The 19,987-nt window shown below is 46.1% G+C and overlaps 1 protein-coding gene across 2 annotated transcripts in view; it reads right to left on the reverse strand.

Moving 5' to 3' along the window:
* The window catches only part of SLC12A4 (solute carrier family 12 member 4), a 474,963-nt gene that overhangs the window by 438,944 nt on the left and 16,032 nt on the right, over window positions 1-19,987 (reverse strand). The gene's annotated exons all lie outside the window — the stretch shown is intronic.

A 19,987-nucleotide genomic window follows, 5' to 3' on the forward strand; every position in this document is an offset into this window, starting at 1 on the left:
AAGTCTGGGAACAGCCTAGAGTCCAGGCCTATTACCAACGGACAAGCTAAATTCGGAACTATAGCAACATCATGGCCTTTAATGTCCCTGACCATCTCATGGATCACCCTGAATAGTCCTTAGTGCACCCATGGATGCAGGTGACCTCGATCTTCCTTTTGGACATTATAAATTTATCAGGCACAGCCCTCACTAGGGTCACAGAGCTCCCGGAATCAACCAGTCCGAATATATACTCTGCATTCATCAGCAGGACACACCCACGTAGCCTCTTGCCAGGAGGGTAGTTAATATAGCAAATTGGACATGCATAGTACAATTGTCCCTGGCAACAGTCCATCTGTGTCACTCCTTTAACTTCAGGAGACTCCACCACTTTTTGGGCAACCATCCCTGTTTGGATTACCGCCCCCTTTTGAGCAACTACTCCTTTTTGGGATACTCCCTTTTGGGACTCCACCCCCTTTTGCGCAACCATCCTTTTTGGGGTACACCCGATGGACTCCCCACGGTACTCTCAGGCCCCAGTAAGCACAGTAGACCGATCTCTCTAGGCTTGCACTGGCCCTTTAAGAGTTTGTACGACCTGAACCACCAATGTCCTTTTACTTTACCTCTCCAGCTCCTTCTGGCACTGCTACAGCTCCCGCTGCAGCCACAAACCACCGGCACCTCCGGCTGCCTATCACAAGCCACTGCTGCTGCCACTGCAGCTCCTCCTGCTGCAGAACCTCTTGCTGCAACTGCAGCTCCGCACTGCAGAGTTTGTGGACCCGCCGATCCATAGCAAATCTTCAAAACCCCGCCGAGTTACCACCAGATGCTTGTAATCTTCGTGGCCCCGCTAAGCCACAGCAATCGCCTCCACATGTGCTTACTGGACCGTTGCCCTCAGTCTAGCACCATATGTGGGATAGCGCATAACCCGAGTGTGTTGGGAGACACTCGCTTGATTAAAGATTAAAGCACTCAGGCACGATTTCTCACAAAAAACAGTCTATTTGTTTTATTAACCGCATAAACCACATAATGTTAAGTCAACTTCATTACATACCCGAACATATCATGACCACCAGTCTGTTCATGTAGCAGATAAACCTCTCTGTGGTATATTACAAACACCCTTGTCTGGGGTTACCTTCCAGGTGCTCAGCTCCTCGAGGTGACTCCTTGTCAATCCTGACTTTGCCCAACACAAAAGCCGTCCCAGGCTCTATAGGTACATGGACTCACCACATGCTATTCAGTAAGTCTGCCCATTACTAGGACCTTCCAACACCGACCATACCACAGTCTCATTATATTGCCCATAACCACACCCACAGGTGAGGTACCTATCATATGGGCTGATCACATGATCGTGAAATCACTGCAGGTCCTCAACCTTAGGGAAAATTCAGGCCAAATCTTATCCTGCTGGGAGAAATATCTTCTGTCCAGCACTACCCCTTTCGCGGCACCACTAACATATTATATATATATATATATATATATATATATATATATATATATATATATATATATATATATATATATATATATATATATATATATATACACACATATATATATATATATATACACACACACACACACACACCTCATTTAAAGCTTTTTCTGTATTTTCATGACTATGAAAATTCTACATTCACACTGAAGGCATCAAACTATGAATTAACACATGTGGAATTATATACTTAAAGTGTGAAAACTGAAAATATGTCTTATATTCTAGGTTCTTCAAAGTAGCCACCTTTTGCTTTGATTACTGCTTTGCACACTCTTGGCATTCTCTTCATGAGCTTCAAGAGGTAAAAAAATATATATAACATACATACATACATACATACATACATACATACATACATACATACATACATACATACATACATACATACATACATACATACATACATACATACATACATACATACATACATACATACATACATACATACACACACACACAGGGGTTGGACAAAATGGAAACACCTAAAGTTTTGGCATCATAATCTTCGAATATGTGATAAACATGCAAACCGTGACATATGGTAATGTTTTGTAGTTGATTATTTGTGATATGTGTATGTAAATTAACTGTTTGTTTTGCAGAATTGTAAGAACATTGATGAGAACCTGATACCAATGGCAGACCTCTCAGATTTTCAAAGAGGCCAAATTGTTGGTGCTTTTATGGCAGGCGCCAGTGTAACAAAGTGCCCGAATGCTTGGCGTGTCAAGAGGTACTGTCTCCAAAGTAATGACTGCGTTTGAAAGAGAAGGAAAAACATCCGCAGCAAAGCACAGGTCCGTCTGAAAGTCAAAGTTGACTGAAAGACTGTCGGACTCTAAAGCGAATTGTGAGAGAGGATCACAAGACCACGGGTCCGAAAATCACTGCTGAGCTCAATGAACACCTATAGAAACCAGTTTCCACGAAAACTGTTAGTTGGGAGCTGCACAAATCTGGATTCCACGGAAGAGCTGCAATTAGAAAACCGCTGCTCTCAATGACAAATGTTTCCAAGCGTTTAGAGTGGTGTAGAAACCTCCAGAATTGGTCCCTCGAGCAGTGGAAACATGTGATATTCTCAGACGAATCATCGTTTACTCTATTTCTGACCTCCGGCGAGTGTACGTTTGGAAACAGATGAAAGAAGCATTCCATCCAGACTGCCTTCTCCCAACCATAAAGGATGATAATGCACCAATTCATACAGCTAGAATCGTTAAAGCATGGCATGAGGAACATACTGATGAAGTTGAGCATCTCATCTGGCCCCCACAATTCCCAGACCTCAACATTATTGAACTAACTTTTGTTGATGTTTCCATTATTTTGGGGGGTGTGTGTGTGTGTGTGTGTGTGTGTGTGTGTGTGTGTGTGTGTGTGTGTGTATATATATATGAATTTTTTATTTATTTTTTGTTCTTTCTGCCTCTCAAAAATCTAGATAAAAAGTGATCAGAAAATGTGATGTGCTCAGAAATGGTATAAATGAAGATATCAACTCGTCCCACAAAAAACAAACCATAACATGACTTAGTCGAAAGATGGGGCAAAAAAATTATAGCGATCTAAAAGTTGTTTTAGCAAAAAAAAAAAAAAAAAAAAAAAAGTGTCTTATTTTGTGACAGCAGCCAAACATAAAAAACCTGATATAAATATGTTATCGCAATGACCCGAAGAATAAAAGTTGTTTACATAACTTATACAGCACGAGGAACGGCGTTAAAAATTTAAACCAATTCTTCACCTGCTGTTGATTTGTTAATTGTGCCTCCCAAAGCTTGCACATTTATAATGCACTCTACAATGAGAGCTTACACCTGGCTTGCGTAAAAATCTCTTAAATACATGTTTCAGACAGAACCCTAGATGGCAGATAGAAATGGAGGCAATGTGGACGTTGTATGACCTGTGATCAAGCGGTGTCCGTCTTTTTAGGCGTGCAAATCAGCGTGATCTGACAGTTTTGTGAATCTCTGAAAGCAAGAACAATGCTAAACAGGGGCCAGATGAATTGATACCTCAGAGGTTTCATCTGAATTACATCACTCTGAAATTTAGATCGAAACCACAAAGTAAGTGCTCAGCATAGAGTGATAGATAAATGCTATCCAAAATGTTACGTAAAATGTTCCTAACTGAGGAGATGGCCGCTTACTAAAGACTATAGGACGAATGGACGTAGGAGCAGAGTCCACAGCTATAAGAGAAAGACTTTTTCCCACACTGAGAACTGGTTACATCAATATTATTGAACTTTAACAGATAATTTGCTTGACGTGTTTTATTAGCTTTTTGCTTGCTCATCAGTTCATCCTGAGGAATCAATGTTTCTATTTAGGGACAGCAAGCAGAGAAAGGCATGCAGGTTGGATCTTATGTATACCTAAAGGTACCTTCACACTAACCGATTTTGCAACGATAACGATAGCAATCCGTGACGTTGCAGCGTCCTGGATAGCGATATCGTTGTGTTTGACACGCAGCAGCGATCTGGATCCTGCTGTGATATCGCTGGTCGTTGCTGAAAGTTCAGAACTTATTTGGTCGTCAGATCGGCGTGTATCGTCGTGTTTGACAGCCAAAGCAACGATGCCAGCGATGTTTTACAGTGGTAACCAGGGTAAACATCGGGTTACTAAGCGCAGGGCCGCGCTTAGTAACCCGATGTTTACCCTGGTTACCAGCGTAAATGTAAAAAAAAAAAAAACAGTACATACTCACCTTCTGCTGTCTGTCACACGTCCCTCGCCGTCTCCTTCCCGCACTGACTGAGCGCCGGCAGTACAGAGCACAGAAGTGATGTCACCGCTGTGCTCCGCTTTTACTTTACGGCCGGCACTCACAGTCAGTGCGGGAAGGAGACGGCGAGGGACGTATGACAGACAGCAGAAGGTGAGTATGTACTGTTTGTTTTTTTTTACATTTACGCTGGTAACCAGGGTAAACATCGGGTTACTAAGCGCAGCCCTGCGCTTAGTAACCCGATGTTCACCCTGGTTACCAGGGGACTTCGGCATCGTTAGTCGCTGGAGAGCCGTCTGTGTGACAGCTCTCCAGCGACCACACAGCGACTAAACAGCGACGCTGCAGCGATCGGCATCGTTGTCTGTATCGCTGCAGCGTCGCGTAGTGTGAAGGTACCTTAAGGCCAGACAATCAATCCAATCTGTATCAAGGTCTCACTCCCATTGTACTCCCAATTGTAGGCGCAGTGTGTGGTTGGGGATAGTAGACCCAGGGGAGCAGTCACCACCAAGGGGGGGGGGTTCCTCACATACAGCTGAAGGTGATGGAGTATGCTTTGTTCTGTGAGATAAAGGAAAATGTTTAAGGGGAAGGGAGAAAAAGACAAGAGGATTGAATCAGGCAGTTGTTGGAGGGACTTCGAAGGAGTGGATGATCTATGGAGTTTTGGAGATCGGTTGCCAGCTGGAGGAGTATCCATTATCCGGTATCTAATATCCATCATCTGGAGGAACATAGGCTTTGACTGCACACTATACCAAAGATACCAAAAGCTGTGGGCCAACCAAAAGTTGTAAGACAGTGGGTATCACCTGGTACAGGGCCAGTAGAACTACCGATATCAGATTGGGAATTTGTGGACTGAGGACATTGTATGTTGGCCATCAACCTGGATTTTTTGTACAACCATGGAAGTATGAAATTAAAAAGAGTTGCATTGTTAACCTGCCTAGGTGATTTTTATAACCCACAACCTCACACTAACAAAAGCTTCAACTCAATTCACAAAAATAAGCAAGTCCCCACTCAGGTTCGTCATCGGTTGACGGAAATAAAGGGCTTCCATGTTACTGGTAGCACAAAGGATCTGTAAAAGCGCTATAAGCTCCTTGCCTCATCAAAAGAAATCGAACAAATTCTGCTCTTACAAATCAAAATGCCCCCTCCTTTCTGAGCCCCACAATGTACCTAAGCACATTATTTTTGGAATTTCCATAGCGATGAGAGCCTGCCTAAAGTACGAGTGCATGTCTCCAGAAGCATGAGCTGGGCACAATGTCACTACACCTGCAGATAGATTCGTAGAGGGGTGTAATTGCCAAAATGAGGGGAGAATTATGCTCTTCTGGCACCTAGGGGCTCAGTATATGGAGTCAGCAAACTAATCTACAATAATTTGTTCTCAGAGTCAAATAGCACTTCGCCCCTTCCGAGCCTCACAGTGTAACCAAGCAGTATTATACTGCCACGTTCAGCAGAAATCGTCTAACACATTTTGGCACCATTGTACCCATTTCCCAGTGTGAAAATGTTAAATCTGGGGCTAAAACAATGTTTTGGTGGTAAAAATTCAATTATTTTTTCTTCACTGCCCAGTGGTATAAAATTCTGTGACACCTGTGGTGTTAATATGATCACTGCACCTCCTAGATCAGTATTTCCCAAACTCCAGTCCTCACGGACCCCACAGGTCATGTCTTCAGGATTTCCTTAGTATTGTGGAAGTACCGTATTTTTCGGAATATAAGACGCACTTTTTACCCCAAAAAATTGTGAGGAAAATGGGGGGTGCGTCTTATATTCGGAACGCAGGCTTACCGGCATTGTGGCGGCGACAGAGGTGCGGGGATGATGTGGCGCGGTGAGCTGTATGGCGTGAGCAGGTCCCATCCATATTTGAGGTGAATCCGCGGCCCGGTATTGATGGAGAGCAGCAGCGCTGGTGAGTTACGGTATTTTCCGGTGGCGGCGGCCATCTTGCTGAGGCCGCGCGTGCGCAGATTCACTACTCTGCGTCCCAGGGCTTCAGGAAAATGGCCGCGGGAGGCCGCGCGTGCGCAGATGGAGATCGCGGCGGCCATTTTCCTGAAGCCCTGGGACGCAGAGTAGTGAATCTGCGCACGCGCGGCCTCAGCAAGATGGCCGCCGCCACCGGAAAATACCGTAACTCACCAGCGCTGCTGGCCGGTGCAGGTACAGAACGCCGGGCGGGGGAAAGGTGGCCCGTTATTGTCCCATTGTTCCCCCGTGGCTCCTTTGTGTAGGGTAGGAGGGCGCACAGACATGGCCGGGACCGGGGAGGTGGCAGGACGCCGGGCCCCAGCAGCTGGCACAGCACGGTGTGCCTGAGAATGGAGGCATGTGCATTGCTGAGGCCAGCTCTGCTCCTCTGTGGCCTGTGTACACTGTGTGCTGCACATGGCTGCCCCCGAGCAGGTGGCATGTGGGCATTCTCGGGCCAGCACCACGCTGCAGCATTGTACGGCATGCGGAGGCATCTGCGTGACATGGTGGCACTGCCATAGGGCACAGGCCGAGGGTCCATGCAGGACTAGGGGGCATAGCTGCCAGTTACAGCTGGGTGGCAGACAAAACCCTCTTTCATGAGAGCCACCCATGCCCGGTGGGAATGACACAAGGATGTGTTGTTTGGGCTCATTCCCTGTCATTGCCCATCTGCAGTCTGTGTGCTGAGGCTTCATCTCCCCCCTGGTGGGTGCGGGAGAATGTGCTGTCTCCACGCCATCCCCACCATCAACAGTAAGGAGCAGGCTGACAACCGCGCCAGCCAGGCACAAGGGTTGTCAGCGGTGGAGTACCCAACATTGGCATATCACTGCAGAACTGGACGTGGCATTCTGGAGCCGTGGAAAGCTGGCAAATGTTTTCTGATTTTTTTAAATGCTTTTTAAACTTTAATTTCTGATCAGTGCATCTCTATAAAATCAAGACGTTGGCTGCACTCAAGTGGTGTTATGTGTGATCCATAGTGGCAATATGTGTGATCGATAGTGACATTATGTGTGATGGATATTGGTGTTATGTGTGATCAATAGTGGCATTATGTTTGATCCATAGTGGGATTATGTGTGATCCACCGTAACTCACCAGCGCTGCTGCTCTCCATCAATACCGGGCCGCGGATTCACCTCAAATATGGATGGGACCTGCTCACGCCATACAGCTCACCGTGCCACATCATGCCCGCACCTCTGCCACCACCATGCCTCCTGTGACCCTGCTCTGCCACTGCCTGCCCTCAGGTAAGAGATCTTAAATTCGGACAATAAGACGGACCCTATCTTATAAAAAATATTTTTTTCTGCAATTTTCACCCCAAATTTGGGGTGCGTCTTATAGTCCGGTGCGTCTTATAGTCCGAAAAATACGGTATCAAGGCATCAGGAATTGTCTCAACACTATGGAAATCCTGAAAACATGACCTGTGGGGTCCGTGAGGACTGGAGTTTGGGAACCACTGCCCTAGATGAATTCATTGAGAGGTGTAGTTTGTAAAATGGGGTCTCTTATGGGGGAGTCTTCTGTTCCGAAACACCAGAGGCTATGCCAATGTAACATGGCGTTTTCAAACCAGTGCCGCAAAATACGTACGCTACTTACCTGGTAGAAGTGTTTTTTCAGGAGCCATGACAGCACAACGAGAGAGGGGATCCGCCCTTCAGGGAGAGGAAACCTCAGACATAAAAGGGCGGCACCTCACTCCCCCGCCAGTTGGTTTACAGAGTACGAAAGGACCTTCTAGGTTAGTAGCACATAAACAATTTTAAAACATGGTACAATTCACCCAGTGAATAAACTTAGGAATTTACTAAAGGAAGTGTCGATCCCATTAAGCAAAAGAGGGTAGGGAATATAAGGGTGCTGTCATGGCTCCTGAAAAAACACTGCTACCAGGTAAGTAGCGTACGTATTTATTCAGTCGCCATGACAGCACAACGAGAGACTTTCAGAGAAGTGAAAAGTGACTAGGGAGGGACCACTGCCTCCAGCACCCTTCTCCCAAACGTGAGGTCGGAGGAGCCACCTAGATCTAATCTATAGTGTCTAAGAAAGGTAGATGGAGAAGACCATGTGGCCGCCTTACAAATGTCTTCAATCGACACCTCTGCTCTCAGCCCAGGATGTGGCTACCGCACGAGTGGAGTGAGCCTTTATACCTTCTGGAATTTCCACGCCACATGTGGTATAAGCGAGAGATATCGCCTCCCTGATCCATCTGGCTAGTGTATTTTTTGATACCTTAAGCCCTCTCCTAACTCCCTGGTAGGATATAAATAAGGAGTTATCTTTTTTCCAGGTGTCTGTAACTGAAATATATTTAAGAAGACACCATCTTACATCCAAACAATGAAATCTATGTTCCTTATCATTAGAGGGATTAGAACAGAATGAAGGTAGGACCACCTCTTGTGATCTATGAAATTTTGAAGCAACTTTTGGAAGATAAAGGGGGTCAGGTCTCATAACAACTCTAGGTTGCCTAGACAATGCCTGCATATCACTAACCCTTCTTGCGGACGTAAGGGCAACTAAGAGGGCCGTTTTGACAGACAGGATTTTGATTGGGACAGTATCAATAGGCTCGAACGGGGCTTGTGTTAGAGATGAGAGCACAAGATTTAGGTCCCATGGAACTATTTTCTGTTTAATAACCGGTCTGGATCTGGTAACCGCCTTGAAGAACCTAGATACCCAGTGATTACTGGCTAAGTTAGAATGATATAGCACCCCCAGAGCTGATACCTGAACTCTGAGGGTGCTGGTGGCTAAGCCCATCTCCAGTCCCCTTTGTAAAAATTCTAAAATTTGAGTGATACAAGGTTTTTGATCAACCTGTGCCCCTGAACTCGATAGGAACTTTCTCCAAACCCTGACATAAATGTTTGTCGTAGAGGTCTTTCTACTCTTAAGAAGTGTATCTATCAGATGTTGAGAAAATCCTTTCCCCTTTAGTAGTGACCTCCACGCTGTTAGGTGTAAGTTGGCTACTCGTGGATGCAGGATTGGGCCCTGGGAGAGGAGGTCTGGTATTTCTGGGAGGATCCATGGCTGGGAAATGGACATGTTTCTCAGCCATGGGAACCACGATCTTCTGGGCCAGAACGGGGCTATTAGGATCACTCGGGCCCTGTCTTCCCGTATTTTCCTCAGAACTATAGGAATTAGGTTTAGAGGGGGAAAGGCATAGGCGAGACTGAAGTTCCAGGAGATTAGGAGAGCGTCGACTGCATTCGGGTTGTCCCTTGGATTTAAGGAACAGAATTGATGTAGTTTTCTGTTTCCTCGACTGGCAAAGAGATCTATTTCTGCACATCCCCACAAATGCACCATCTGATTGAAGACAGCCGGCTTTAGAGACCAGTTCCCTTGTTTGAGTTTGTTGCGGCTTAAATAATCGGCCATGGTATTTAGTTTTCCCTTTATATTAAGAGCCGTAAGGGAAAGTAGGTGATTCTCGGCCATCTGAAAAATACGATTCGCAACGTCCATTAACGACCTAGACCGCGTACCTCCTTGATGGTTAATATAGGCAACGGTCACCTGGTTGTCAGAGAATAGTCTGACATGTCTACCCTGCAGGGGTATAAGGAACCCATTCAATGCGCGTTCTACCGCCAACAATTCCTTTAGATTGGAGGATGTGTTTCGTTCAGACTGGGACCACAGACCCTGGATGCAATTATCCTCCCAGTGTGCCCCCCAACCCATGGGGCTAGCATCAGTTGTTAATACTCGCGTTATCCGATTTGTCCAGGGTACCCCTCTACGAAGATTCGGAATGTGCGTCCACCAAATTAGTGAATTAGTGGTCTCAACAGAAAGAGAAAATTTGTTACCGAGATTAGCACCCAGCCGACGAAAATTATGTAGAACATCCCACTGCAGGGACCTGGAGTGAAACTGTGCCCAGAGCACTGCCAAAAAACAAGAACTAAGGGAACCCAAAAGTGACATTGCTCCTCTTAAGGAGACCACGGGATTACTAATCGCTCTGGTGACCAGCCGATGAATACTGTCCACTTTTGAGTCCGGCAGGCGACATTCCTGCTGACCCGAATCTATAATAAGACCTAAAAACTCCTGTGATGTTAAGGGCTGAAGGCGCAACTTCTTGAGGTTAATAACCCATCCTAAGTTATGTAATGCTGCTATCACCTTTTCCAACTGGTCTTCACAGTGTGACTCTGAACGTCCCACAATCAATAAATCATCTAGGTAGGGAATTATTAGTATGTTTTGTTTGTGAAGGTGTGCCATAACCTCTACCATGATCTTAGTGAAAACCCGGGGTGCAACTGCAACACCAAAGGGGAGTGCCTGATACTGGAAGTGCTCTACTGTGCCGGCAAGTGAAACCGCCACCCTGAGAAAACGCTGATGATCTACATGTATTGGGACATGATAATAGGCGTCTTTCAGATCTAAGACAACCATGAAGCAATTGTAAAAGAGAAGTTTTATTGCCGTTTTCACAGACTCCATTTTAAAGGATGGGATCAGCAAGAATTCATTCAGGCCTTTTAAGTTGATGATGGTACGATATGACCCATCAGGTTTTTTTATCAGGAATAAAGGGGAATAAAACCCCTTACCTCGCTCTTCCGTGGGTACTCTAATCAGAACCCTTTTTTGTTGGAGATCCTGGACTTCTGACTCCAGTGCCAATTGTTCTGCGGGAGAAGAACGGATGAGGGTTAATTTAAATTTGTCCTGAGGGATGTGATGGAACTCGAATCTTAGACCTTCTTTAATGATACTGAGAATCCACGGACTATTGGTGATCTGCAACCAGGCCAGGTAGAAGGCTAAAAGCCTACCGCCCACCTGGACCGCCAGTCATTGAGGTTTTTTAGAGTCCCGAGAGGAATTAAACATATATCCTCTACCTCTTCTTCTGTTGGTGTTATATCTGGTCGATTCTCTATTAGAATCTCTGTCAGACCTTCGGCGATAAGACCATCCTCTGTTGTAATCCCGTCTATAAAAGGGTTTTCTCAAAAGAGGGAATCGCTTTTTACTGTCACCCGCCTTTTCTAGTAATTCATCTAGCACCGGACCAAACAAATATACCCCTTCACAGGGGATACCACATAGCTTTGATCTGGCCTGTAAGTCTCCTGGCCAACATTTTATCCAAAGTGCTCTACGGGCTGAGTTAGATAAGGCTGAGGACCTTACGGCCAGCCTAACAGAATCCGCTGACGCATCCGAAAGGAAGGCTGCTGCATCCTGAATAATGGACATAGAAGATAGGATCTCATTTCTAGGAACCTTATCCTTGAGCTGGTCTTCCAGGTGGCGCAGCCACACCATCAATGACCGGGCTGTGCAAGTGGCCGCAATTGCCGGCCTCAGGGATCCCGCTGACGTTTCCCAAGCTCCTTTGAGGAACACATCGGCTTTCCTATCAAGCGGGTCCTTTAGGTTACCTAAATCCTCAAATGGGAGAGAAGTCTTTTTGCACGCTTTGGCCACTGCTGCATCCAATTTCGGGACCTTGTCCCAAGAGGATGACGCCTCCTCCTCGAAAGGATACCTCCTTTTGAATGCTGTGGAAGTGACCTCTTCCTTTCGGGTTTCTTCCATTCTTTTGTAATCAGCGACTTAATTTTATTCACTACTGGAAAAAACCTTCGGGATTTACGATCTATGCCCTTGAACATTATGTCCTGGATGGAACATTCTGACTGGGTCTCTTCAATCCCCATAGTGTTGTTGACGACCTTGACTAGGTGATTAATCCTATCCAGTGACAGACAGGCTCGGCCAGATTCTATGTTCTCTGATGATGAAGACGGAAGAGAATCCGAGCTCACACTACCTGTTTCTGAATCCACATCTGAGGCTGGGGATGAAATTTCCTTCCTTTTTTTGTAAACTGACTTGCGAGACCTGGACCTCATGGAATCTCTGACCTCCTGCTTAACCATGTCTCTAAGAGTAGACGTAAGGTCAGGGGCCTACTCCTCAATTAAACGCTGTATGCATGATCTGCACAACTTCTTTTTATGTCCATCTGGAAGTGGCTCCGTACACATGGCACACTCCCTATGCTTGGACTTGGAAACACATTTCCTCCCCTAATAAGGAGAGAGGGAATACAAGGAGGGACAGCAATCAGAAAGCGTACTTTCACGTAGCTCACTTACCCCTCCCTGCAGCCAATGGTACTGTGATCGGGGGGTCCTTCTTAGCCAGAGATTCCTTACGGCCTGAGGACTTGGTAGATTTCTGAGCCGCTTTAGCTCCACCAGCGCGACTACTGCCACTAGAATGTCGCTGGGAGCTTCTCAGAGGCTTTTCTACCTGAGGCTGCTCAAGTGGTTGCCACTGTTCACCGCACAGCTACGGTGTTCCCTCCGGTGACTCCATACTGGAAAGCCGGACAGGAACACGCTGAGGCCTCTGTGCCCCGCTTAAATCCATCCCCCTGGGTACCACCCCCGGATGGGGGTCAGCAGGGAAAACATTCCAGGTGATCGGTATTGCACCGATAGGGTCCGGTCCACCGCGAGCCGCGCCCCCATGATGACCCGTGTAAGCATCGGACACCCTGAGGCCAAAAACCCACCCCAGACGCTGGGCGCCGCCATTAGCCGGAAACCAGCGCTACCGCGCATGCGCGGCCGCGTCATCACCCCGCGCCGCTCGCCTCGTCACCCGGACACGCCCTTCTGGTCGCGGCTCTGAGAGCAGACGCGCCTTACAAGGACGGCAGCACTCCCCAGCCAACGCAGACACCAGCGCCAGCGGTGGACAGACCCCCCCGAGACTCCAGGAGATGCGGCACCATGGGGACCATACTTACCAGGTATAAAGCGGGCACCTTAGAAGCCAACCCATTTACCTAGGGCCGCTTCCTCCTGCTGCCACCTACACAGACAGTCCCCCTGCTGTGTGGTGCTTCCATCGTCCTGACCAGGCCGAGGTAGGGGACCCCCGCTACCTGCACCGGCCTGTCAGGAGTGGGACAGCTTCTTTTCTTCAACCTTCTTCTTAAGGCCTGTCTGAAGAGGTTCCACTGTCAGGGACAGGAAACCAACTGGCGGGGGAGTGAGGTGCCGCCCATTTATGTCTGAGGTTTCCTGTCCCTGAAGGGCGGATCCCCTCTCTCGTTGTGCTGTCATGGCGACTGAATAAATCTGCACTGTAATATGGCGCTCCTTCCCTTCTGAGCTTTGCACTGTGCCTCAAAAGTAGTTTTCAACCACTTTTGGGGTATTGGCATACTCAGGAAAAATTATGGAACAAATGGCACTATTTGTTGACTAGTTGCTGATTAGCTATTGTATCAGTCCTAGTATTGTTCTACTATCTTTGGGGAAAAAAAGACACAATGTTTGAATACCCTTTCGTGCTCTGCAATATGAAGAACAGTCTATGCATTTGAACATTCCAGCAGTGAGGGATGGCCTTCTTCCACCTTCCCCCAAGCCTATGGTGGAATGCGTGAATGAAAAGTTGTGACCTATAAAAAGTGTTCAGAGACACTCTACCTTACAGTTTCCATGGCATCATGGCTCCAAGAGAAGAAATACGGAGCTGATTCATTGACCATCACTGAATCTTTAAAGACGTTGAGAGAATCCAGGTTGGGACAATCAAGTCACCTGGCCTCATGCATCAATGGACTGTCAGCTTCCTAAGCTTGTCGCTACCTCCTCACTGGGGTGGCCCACCAAAAGCGGGGAGCCACTGGTGGAGGTATTCACTGGAAGCAGCTCCAATCCCATCAAGTTAGCTGAAGGGTGAGACTATGTATTTGCTGGGACTATTCTATATGCTATTGTGGGTTGGTGGTTCAATAAATTGTTGCCACACTGTTTTAACCTCACCCTGTGTTGTCCGAGTAGTGTTCTTCTCACGGGGGGGAGAGAGAGCAAGTGTTAAGTGGTATGAGCCCGGGTCCATGCAGTCTCTCTTAAAACAGATATGCCAGCAGACGAGAGCACCCACTAAACCTGTGTCTATAAAAAGCAAAAATATCTTAACCCCTTCCCGACATTTGACGTACTATCCCGTCGAGGTGGGGTGGGCCCCCATGACCGCCGACGGGATAGTACGTCATACGCGATCGGCCGCGCTCACGGGGGGAGCGCGGCCGGGTGTCAGCTGCATATCGCAGCTGACATCCGGCACTATGTGCCAGGAGCGTTCACGGACCGCCCCCGGCACATTAACCCCCGGCACACCGTGATCAAACATGATCGCGATGTGCCGGCGGTGCAGGGAAGCATCGCGCAGGGAGGGGGCTCCCTGCGGGCTTCCCTGAGCCCGCAGGGAGGGGGCTCCCTGCGGGCTTCCCTGAGCCCCCCGCAGCAACGCGATGTGATCACGTTGCTGCGAGGGTCTTACCTCCCTCCCTGCCTGCTCCAGACCTGGATCCAAGATGGCCGCAGATCCGGGTCCTGCAGGGAGGGAGGTGGCTTCACAGAAGCCTGCTCAGAGCAGGCACTGTGAAGCAGCCTGCACTTCTCGCAGATCGGTGATCTGTCAGAGTGCTATGCAAACTGGCAGATCACCGATCTGTATTGTCCCCCCCTGGGGCAAAGTAAAAAAGTTAAAAAAAAATTTTCCAAATGTGTAAAAAAAAAAAAAAATATTCCAAAATAATGAAAAAAAAAAACAATAAAAGTACACATATTTAGTATCGCCGCGTCCGTAACGACCCGACCTATAAAACTGGCCCACTAGTTAACCCCTTCAGTAAACACCGTAAGAAAAAAAAAAAAAAAACGAGGCAAAAAACAACGCTTTATTATCATACTGCCGAACAAAAAGTGGAATAACACGCGATCAAAAAGACTGCTATAAATAACCATAGTACCGCTGAAAACGTCATCTTGTCCCGCAAAAAACGAGCCGCCATACAGCATCATCAGCAAAAAAATAAAAAAGTTATAGTCCTGAGAATAAAGCGATACCAAAATAATTATTTTTTCTATAAAATAGTTTTTATCGTATAAAAGCGCCAAAACATAAAAAAAATGATATAAATGAGATATCGCTGTAATCGTACTGACCCGACGAATAAAACTGCTTTATCAGTTTTACCAAACGCGGAACGGTATAAACGCCTCCCCCAAAAGAAATTCATGAATAGCTGGCTTTAAATCATTCTGCCTCACAAAAATCGGAATAAAAAGCGATCAAAAAATGTCACGTGTCCGAAAATGTTACCAATAAAAACGTCAACGCGTCCCGCAAAAAACAAGATCTCACATGACTCTGTGGACTCAAATATGGAAAAATTACAGCTCTCAAAATGTGGTAACGCAAAAAATATTTTTTGCAATGAAAAGCGTCTTTCAGTGTGTGACGGCTGCCAATCATAAAAATCCGCTAAAAAACCCGCTATAAAAGTAAATCAAACCCCCCTTCATCACCCCCTTAGTTAGGGAAAAATAAAAAAATTAAAAAATGTATTTATTTCCATTTTCCGGTTAGGGTTAGGGCTAGAGTTAGGGCAAGGGTTAGGGCTAGTGTTACGGCTAGGGTTACGGCTAGGGTTATGGCTAGGGTTACGGCTAGGGTTACGGCTAGGGTTACGGCTAGGGTTACGGCTAGGGTTACGGCTAGGGTTACGGCTAGGGTTGGGGCTAGGGTTGGGGCTAGGGTTGGGGCTAGGGTTGGGGCTAGGGTTGGGGCTACAGTTAGGGTTGGGGCTAAAGATAGGGTTAGGGTTTGGATTACATTTACGGTTGGGAATAGGGTTGGGTGTGTCTGGGTTAGAGGAGTGGTTAGGGTTACTGTTGGGATTAGGGTAAGGGGTGTGTTTGGATTAGGGTTTCAGTTATAATTGGGGGGTTTCCACTGTTTAGGCACATCAGGGGCTTTCCAAACGGGATATGGCATCCGATCTGAATTCCAGCCAATTCTGCGTTGAAAAAGGAAAACAGTGCTCCTTCCCTTCCGAGCTCTCCCGTGTGCCCAAACAGGGGTTTACCCCAACATATGGATATTTTCACAGCTCTGCGTTGTAAACTGTAGTGAAACACTTGGGGGTTCAAAGTTCTCACAACACATCTAGATAAGTTCCTTGGGGGGTCTAGTTTCCGATATGGGGTCACTTGTGGGGGGTTTGTACTGTTTGGGTACATCAGGGGCTCTGCAAATGCAACGTGACGCCTGCAGACCAATCCATTTAAGTCTGTATTCCAAATGGCGCTCCTTCCCTTCCGAGCTCTGTCATGCGCCCAAACAGTGGTTCCCCCCCACATATGGGGTATCAGCATACTCAGGACAAATTGGACAACAACTTTTGAGGTCCAATTTATCCTGATACCCTTGTGAAAATACAAAACTGGGGGCTAAAAAATCATTTTTGTGAAAAAAAAAAAGAATTTTTATTTTCACGGCTCTGCGTTATAAACTGTAGTGAAACACTTGGGGGTTCAAAGCTCTCAAAACACATCTAGATAAGTTCCTTAGGGGGTCTACTTTCCAAAATGGTGTCACTTGTGGGGGTTTTTAATGTTTAGGCACATCAGGGGCTCTGCAAACGCAACATGGCATCCCATCTTAATTCCAGTCAATTTTTCATTGAAAAGTCAAATGGCGCTCCTTCCCTTCCGAGCTCTGCCCTGCGCCCAAACAATGGTTTACACCCACATATGGGGTGAAACACCTGAAGGGTTAATAAACTTCTTGAAAGTGGTTTTGAGTACCTTGAGGGGTGCAGTTTTTAGAATGGTGTCACACTTGGGTATTTTCTATCATATAGACCCCTCAAAATGACTTCAAATGAGATGTGGTCCCTAAAAAAAAATGGTGTTGTAAAAATGAGAAATTGCTGGTCAACTTTTAACCCTTATAACTCCGTCACAAAAAAAATTTTGGTTCCAAAATTGTGCTGATGTAAAGTAGACATGTGGGAAATGTTACTTATTAAGTATTTTGCGTGACATATGTCTGTGATTTAAGGGCATAAAAATTCAAAGTTGGAAAATTGCGAAATTTTCAAAATTTTCGCCAAATAATCGTTTTTTTCACAAATAAACGCAAGTTATATCGAAGAAATTTTACCACTATCATGAAGTACAATACGTGACGAGAAAACAATGTCAGAATCGCCAAGATCCGTTGAAGCGTTCCAGAGTTATAACCTCATAAAGGGACAGTGGTCAGAATTGTAAAAATTGGCCCGGTCATTAACGTGCAAACCACCCTTGGTGGTGAAGGGGTTAAAAAAAAAAAAAAAAAAAAATGGGTTTAGAGTAACATTTGTGAAAAAGTTAAATGTTTTTTTACATTATAAAAATTTCTGTGAAGCTCCTGAATGGTTGATAAACTTCTTGATTCTGGTTTTGCGTACCTTGAGGTGTGCAGTTTTTAGAACAGTGTCACTTTATTGTATTTTCTGTCATACATACCCCTCAGTCACTTCAAATGTGAGGGGGTCCCAAGAAAAAAAAAAATGGTTTTGTAAATTTTATTGGAAAAATGAGAAATCGCTGGTCAGTTTTAACCCTTGTAACATGATTTTGATTTAAAAGTCGACATGTGTGAAAAGTTATTCATTAAAAGGGAACCTGTCAGCAGGATTGTGCGGAGTAACCTACAGTGTCAGGTCGACGGTGGTTTTTGTTTAATCTTTATTTTCAGTTTTGATATAAAGGTACGCCCGTGCTCTGGGGCGGCCTGTTGGGTGTCTTCATGTGGTGCTCAGCGTAGGTATTCATCAGTGTAGCTTCTGAAAAGTCACTGATCCCTCACTGACCTGCCCCCAAGTTTACATAGTGAATATTACATAGACTGAAAAAAAAAAATTACCTTCAGCAGGCAGGCAGTGGCTCCTGTGCTGCAGCATGATCACATCTGTAATGCGTATTAAATTATTGTTTTTGATGGTATAAATTTTAAATAAATCAGTGAAATTGGAAGACTGGGGGTAGCTCTGCGCATGGCAATTGGAGACATTTCAGACACAGATTATGCCTCAGTGCACAAGAACTTATTTTCCAGTGGACCGGAAGTGACACGCTAAAGGCACATATGCCGAAACCATGTGACAGAGCACACATGGCACAGAATGACTGCAGACTTAATTTCTGAGATCGGACAACCCCTTTAAATAGGGTCATTTTCTTCCCTTTTGGAGATCTAGTGACACATACATATTTGTCAATGTGTGAGGGAGAGCCCCGGATGTAATGTTACCTACTTTACATACATACTTAAATATGAACATTTATGATGGTAACAACTAAAGTCTTTAGCGCTAATTCTTGGCATCTTACCTTTTCAGTTTATTAGCGATACAAGCATGTGACTTGAACGATTTGATTTGTTCAAAACAAAAGAAACCAGTCGCCAGTTTTGTTTTATGTCAACTAAAACTATGATCAAAATCAGCACCAGTGCTGCAGTCCATCAATGGTTATATAACCCCTGACTCCTCCTGTATCCTCCCCCAAAAAAACTTTTGAAATTCTCCAGTGCTGCATATTAATCCTGTCAGTCTGGTCAGATGGGCTAAGTTTCTGTGGACTCCATCCCTCCTCCCGGCTGCTGATAGCCGTCCTAAAGCTGTAATTGATGTTGATGATGGCTCCTGCGTCATCAGGGGTGGATTAAGGGTAGCCAGGGCCCCGGGCTGTTCAGACACTGTGGGCCCCCCGGTCATGTGACGGGGGTCATCATATACCTGAACCAGATTATTCCAGAAAAATAGTTGCTGTGTGAAACTATAACCTGTCAAACATCCATTGATCTAGTCAATTTACCCTTCAGTTCAGTATATAGTATACAGTGTATAGTGTGAGTGTATAGGTCACACTGACTCACCAGTGACGTCTCTAGGTGAAGTCCTTCATCTTTCTTCCAGCACAGACTGCCATAACTTCATCCAGCCAGGAGTCATCTCTGCAGGAAATAACACAGTTATCTCGCTTGCAGAACACATTACTTAATTTTTCCCAACTTCTACATTACACCACATGAAGAAAAAGAGGCAACATAGTGTCACTCTGCACAGTAACAGGACCGCCCCCCCCATTTAAAACAGTGTCCTCAAAAAATAAAATAAATACATCACTGCGGTAATAATATCCCTTAATTAGCCCTTATGGTAATAATAATATCCCCCATCCTGGCCCCGTGTATCTCATTCCTGGCTCCAGCCATATGTTCTCCCATCCTGCCCTCATGAGTATCCATCCTGCCCCATCAGTCTCCATCGTATCCATCCTGCCCCATGATCCTGCACGATCTGTCTCCAATCCTGCCCCATGTCTTTCATTCTGCCCCGTGTCTCCAATCATGCCCCTTATCTACATTCTGCCCATGTCTTCAGCATCTCGGCCCCCAATGTGTCAAGGATATTGCCCCCACCTTGTCCAGCATTTCTTCCCCGGGATCTCCGCTCTTAAAAAAAAAAAAAAAAAAAAACCCACAAAAACAAAACAGGAGTTCTTACTTACCAAGCCGTGCTCCTGCGGCGGCCGAAGCTTCCTCCCTCCATTGAGGTAAAGCGTGCACTCGCCGGCGGCTGCCAGCCTCCGATTGGCTGGCGGCTGTTAACTATTGACGTGCGGGCCCGCACGTCAATAGTCTTACTGCCGCAGCACCTGTACGGGAGGCCCGGTGAGCAGATGAAACGGGGCCCGATGCGGGCCCCCTCTGCCCACCGGGCCCATACGCTAGTCAGGGCAGTAATGCCCTGATGGCGGCGGGCAATCTGAGTGGTAGCTCAGGGCCCCCCCAAAC

Source organism: Ranitomeya variabilis, chromosome 2 (genome assembly GCF_051348905.1).
Source record: "Ranitomeya variabilis isolate aRanVar5 chromosome 2, aRanVar5.hap1, whole genome shotgun sequence".
Taxonomy (NCBI): Eukaryota; Metazoa; Chordata; class Amphibia; order Anura; family Dendrobatidae; genus Ranitomeya; species Ranitomeya variabilis.